The 5000-nt window shown below is 35.3% G+C and overlaps 1 protein-coding gene across 1 annotated transcript in view; it reads left to right on the forward strand.

Annotated features, from left to right (window-relative positions):
* The window catches only part of LOC135198463 (cell surface glycoprotein 1-like), a 370737-nt gene that overhangs the window by 74531 nt on the left and 291206 nt on the right, over positions 1–5000 (forward strand). The gene's annotated exons all lie outside the window — the stretch shown is intronic.

Genomic DNA, 5000 nt, shown 5'->3' on the forward strand with positions numbered 1-5000 from the left:
ATGTATATATATTATATATATATATGTATTAATTATATATATATGATGTATACAATATTAATGGTATATATATCATACATATATTATCTAATTATAGTATATATGGGATATATATGATATATAATCGTATTTATACACATTCAATTACATAATGTATTTACATAATACACACACACACACACACACACACACACACACACACACACATATATATATATATATATATATATATATATATATATATATGTATGTATGTATGATATATATAAGTGCATATAAAATATTATACAAAATAATATATAATTATTCATCTTTCTACAGCCACTTGTACTGTGATTATAATTCAACCACACTAATGTTCCTCTCTCTCTCTCTCTCCATATATATATATTATGAGCAATTTTAAAATGACCAGTAATTCAAATGACAAGTACTGTTTGTTTTAGATATGCAACCCTATCAATCCCTATTGATAGATATACCAGTTTTAACGCAATGTCAAACTATGGCAAGGTCTTCAGAAATTTCCAAAAGACTGTAATGCAACTTTAAAGAACTTGGCTACCCTGCTTTAGTTCTTCTGACATAGAATAGCTGTTTTTGTATTTATAGCTTATGGCTTGACTTTTTAAAATCTATTACATGCCATTGTCTTTTTATCTTTTATGGTTTTCGCATAAGGGTATTCATTCATTTGCTACCTAGATTCAGTTCTTTTGACGTCTTTTGCTGATTTTTGTCTGTATCCTATAGTTTGACTTTTTGTTTTAATTTTGTTTATGGTATGGTTTTTTTTTTTTTTTTTTTTTTTTTTTTTGCGTTTTGACATATGGGTATTCATCCCTTTGAAGTGTAGTTTTGCAATTCAGTGGTCTTCAATGTTTGTTTTCCTGTTTAAATATCTGTTTATTTTTTCCGGGTTTGTTTTTCACGTAGGGAATTCACTACCTTTGGTCAGTAGCAGTCTTTAATGTTTTTTATTCTCTTCGTTATTTTTTTATTTTATGTGTTTTTCACATGAGGGAATTCATTCCTTTGAAGTCCTTGTAGGTCGCTTGTTCAGTGCTTATTATTTTTTTTTTTTTTATATTGAGGAATAATGTTTATTGGCCGTTAGTGGCTGCATGCACTACCCAGTTTCACTGTCCATTTGTTTGGGTGAAATTGAATGCCAGTTATGATGTTATCACACGTCCAGTTAATCCCCCGTGACCTGTCCCAACCCCTGTCTCCCCTCTCCCCCCAGTGGACGTTCCCCTCTTGTCTAAGGGGATGACGGGAGGGTGGGGGGGGGGAGTAGATGAACAGTGTCGTAGAGAGAGGAGGAGGAGGAGGAGGAGGAGGAGCTCGACCTTACTTAGCTGTTGTGTCGCCGTAATCCAATAAAAGAACGAGGAGAGAGAGAGAGGGAAAGAAAGAAAGAAAGCGAGCGAGGTGAGGGTGAATCCGAGGGCCTGTTCTCCAGTCAGTTCATCATTAACCTTCCGTTCGTTCCCCTAAGCTCGAACATGCGATCCGAGGTCGCCTCAGGTAATGTCCAGTGTTTACATTTCTTTCCGTCTCACTGTAGTTCAGTCAAGAAGTTCATGACCTCAGGTCTTCTTTGCGTGACTGGGACCTTTCTTTGTAGTCGGGTTGGCCATGGTATTACGAGGTTCTTTGTTGTCGACCTAGGTGTCATACCTTTTAATTGATTCAGTTTTGTTTCGACATGTTAATTCTCATGGACCTGAGAGCAAGAAAGTTTTGCCTTCTTGAGGAAAATCGTTTGGTGATATATACACAATGCATATATACATGCATGTGTATGAGAAATAACACCTTACATAATAACTAGAGTGTTTCGCAGAATATGGAATGTGGAAACAAATAATGATTGGTCATTTGAAGTTACAATAAGGTACCAAAGAAAGTTAACCTACCTGTATGTGGTCATTTTAAAGGTATTACACTTTCGTCGGTTATGATAATAAAAATATTCCGTATTCTTATTCTCAGATTGCTAGAGAATTGATGGATAAAAAGCTGAGAGGGGAACAAGCTGCTCATACAAAGGCAGGAGTTGTACAGATCAAAAGTATTGCTGTTAAGATCCATTGCGTCCCGATCTTGGGAATTTAAAAATCTCCTTATGATAGCTTTTTTATTTTTTTAAATTACGAACGGCATTTGAAAGAATCCACATACCTATATTGTTGAACACATTGCCTTACTGGGCCTTCGTGCCCTTTAAGATGTGAGGCTAATAATTTTCTATGAACGAAGTAGATGTAGATGAATGTTGATGGGGTCTAGTCAAGTACATTTGCAGTATTTCGTGGGGTGCTTCAAGGGAATGTTTTTCCAACTTGGCTGTTTGCCCTTCTCATCGTTTTCCTAACGAAAAAAGTGGCTGAAATTGGAAAACAAAAATTGAAATTGAGTTAATGATAGATATTCGACAGACTGAGAATAACTTTAGAATATAAATTGGAATAGGAATATAAGATGTAAGTCAAAGGCCAAGTGCTGGGCCCTCTTAGGTCATTCAGAGATGACAGGGAAATTGAGAGCAAAGAAAATCTTAGAGCTGTAAGGCTGCAAAGAACCTTAACTAATGCCTGCAGTACACCGCGTAAGGTGCACTGACGACAGTACCCGCCTGCAGGGCATTTAGAATAACCATTGAAATGAATATCATCATCTTAACAAAGCAAAGACTTCGACCTTTATCAGAGCTGGGGATCGACCTGGTCGGATAAAATCTCACTGCAACGGTTTTTAGTTGACTGATTGAAATCAAGCGATGGCGCTCCGCTCTCCTGATACAAATGTCTTTCGAAAGTTGCAAACGCCCCGAGTGGCCTTCAAAGACGTCTTGATAAGGTATTTCTCTTTTTGCTGAAATCTCGGGAGGACCTGCAAACTCCAGAAGTTTGCTCACAAACGACTCTCATTCCTTTCCTCGCTCTCCCACTGGATTAACCTTTGTGTATGTCTTGAATCCTCCTCCTCCTCCTCCTCCTCCTCCTCCTCCTCCTCCGTTCCCTTAAAAGGAAGAGGATGCTCTGGGTCGTAGCTATTTTTTCTTGTTTATTTTCAGCTGATGTGTTTCTTCCTTTTTCTTTATTTATTTATCTCTTGGGTTATTTTCGTATTTCTGTTCGAAAGTGGGAGCATGCGGTCCATCCTGTTAAAGTCTAAATTTGTTATATAGATTATAATATAAATATGTATATATTATATATATGTATATATTATTTGCGTGTTTACTACATATGTATATATATATATAAATATATATATATATATATATATATATATATATATATATATATATATGATTATGTAGATACGTACATTTAATTTCCTTTAGACGTAAGTAGGCTTGAACTCGAATCAAGATAAACCGAGTTCCAGCCACGCATCGTTTTCTTTGTTTTGATTGGCTATTATCCAGAGGTACCTTTGTTTCGTCATGTATTATTTCAATGGTTTCATAATTCCCTGCTCATATGATGGGATAAAAATGTGGTTTTTAGGATTTTAATTTTGTTGAATCTAGTGATATATTTTTTATTCGTATTTTATGGTATTATTCATTCTGATTTTATTTTCCGTGATTGCCTAAATATTCATGTGGAAATTGATTTTCACAACATTGTTTATGGTGGAGATACCTATTTACTGAAAAAAGAATAAATTTACTGTAGCGTAATATCACCCCAAACTCTACGCATCACATATGAACCGACTTTACAGAACTTAGTGAATTTTTTTATCATGTACCAAGTATTTTTCACTACCAACACAATAAGAACGTTTTAGTTGCAACAAATACTGATACAGGTGCTGGGAATTTTGAATAAATGTTATCATTCGTATTTAATACAGACTAGATTCTGTGACGGAAAAAAAGTGTATTGGGCGATAATTTGTGCATATATGTATGTATGTATGTATGTGTGTGTATAGATATATATGTTATATATACATATATATATGTATATATTAATACATACATGCATACATACACACAAACACACAGACACAGACACAGACACACACACACACACACACACATATATATATATATATATATAATATATATATATAGTATATAGTATATAGCATATATATATATATATACATAAGCTCTCACTCACTATCTTTTTGTTCCTCTTAAATTGCTCCATGACGTCATAGCTAGACTTAAGTTTAACCTGAAGAAGCTGTGAGTGTAGAATCCAGAAACAGACTCGTTTTAACCTGAAGTGACCGTGAAGCTTGGGTTGGTGAGACCTTGGACTGAAGCCTGGTGCTTTTTTTTGAAGGCTTCCCCTTCCCTGGCTGGGGACAGGTCCTGTTGTATGGCTTCGCTCGTCCGGCACCGCCCCCCGTGACCTGTGATGGAAATGTTCAATGACCTCAGATGAAAGGAGCGTAAGAGTTCGCGAGAGCGAGAGAGAGAGAGAGATGAGAAGTGGAGACCGAGAGAGAGAGAGACGAGAGGAGACGAGAGGAGATTTATATATTTGCTTTTTTTCAAATTGTTTGTTCTCTTGAACACAACTTTCTGGAAGAATTTTTTTCGTCTTATTATTATTATTATTATTATTATTATTATTATTATTGATTTATATTATTATATTATTATTAATTATTATTATTATTATTATTTGCTATTTATCTCTCTCTCGATTATTTTTTATAGATGGTTTTTCTTTCCAACAAACATCATGGAAGATTTCTTTCCTTCTTCCTATTATTATTATCGTTCTCTCTCTCTCTCTCTCTCTCTCTCTCTCTCTCTCTCTCTCTCTCTCTCTGGCATACATGCGTTTAATCCTAATTCGTAGATCAACTGTGGTTGGCCTTCACAGTGACCAAATACGAATGGCATTAGTCATAACAAGATTGTCCTATCAGACAGATTTGCCCCTGGATGTGAATACGTACGTATGTACGTAGGTGTGTCGGTGATAAATTTGTGTGTGCATGTGTATGTGTGTGTATGTACG

Source organism: Macrobrachium nipponense, chromosome 22 (assembly GCF_015104395.2).
Source record: "Macrobrachium nipponense isolate FS-2020 chromosome 22, ASM1510439v2, whole genome shotgun sequence".
Lineage (NCBI taxonomy): Eukaryota > Metazoa > Arthropoda > Malacostraca > Decapoda > Palaemonidae > Macrobrachium > Macrobrachium nipponense.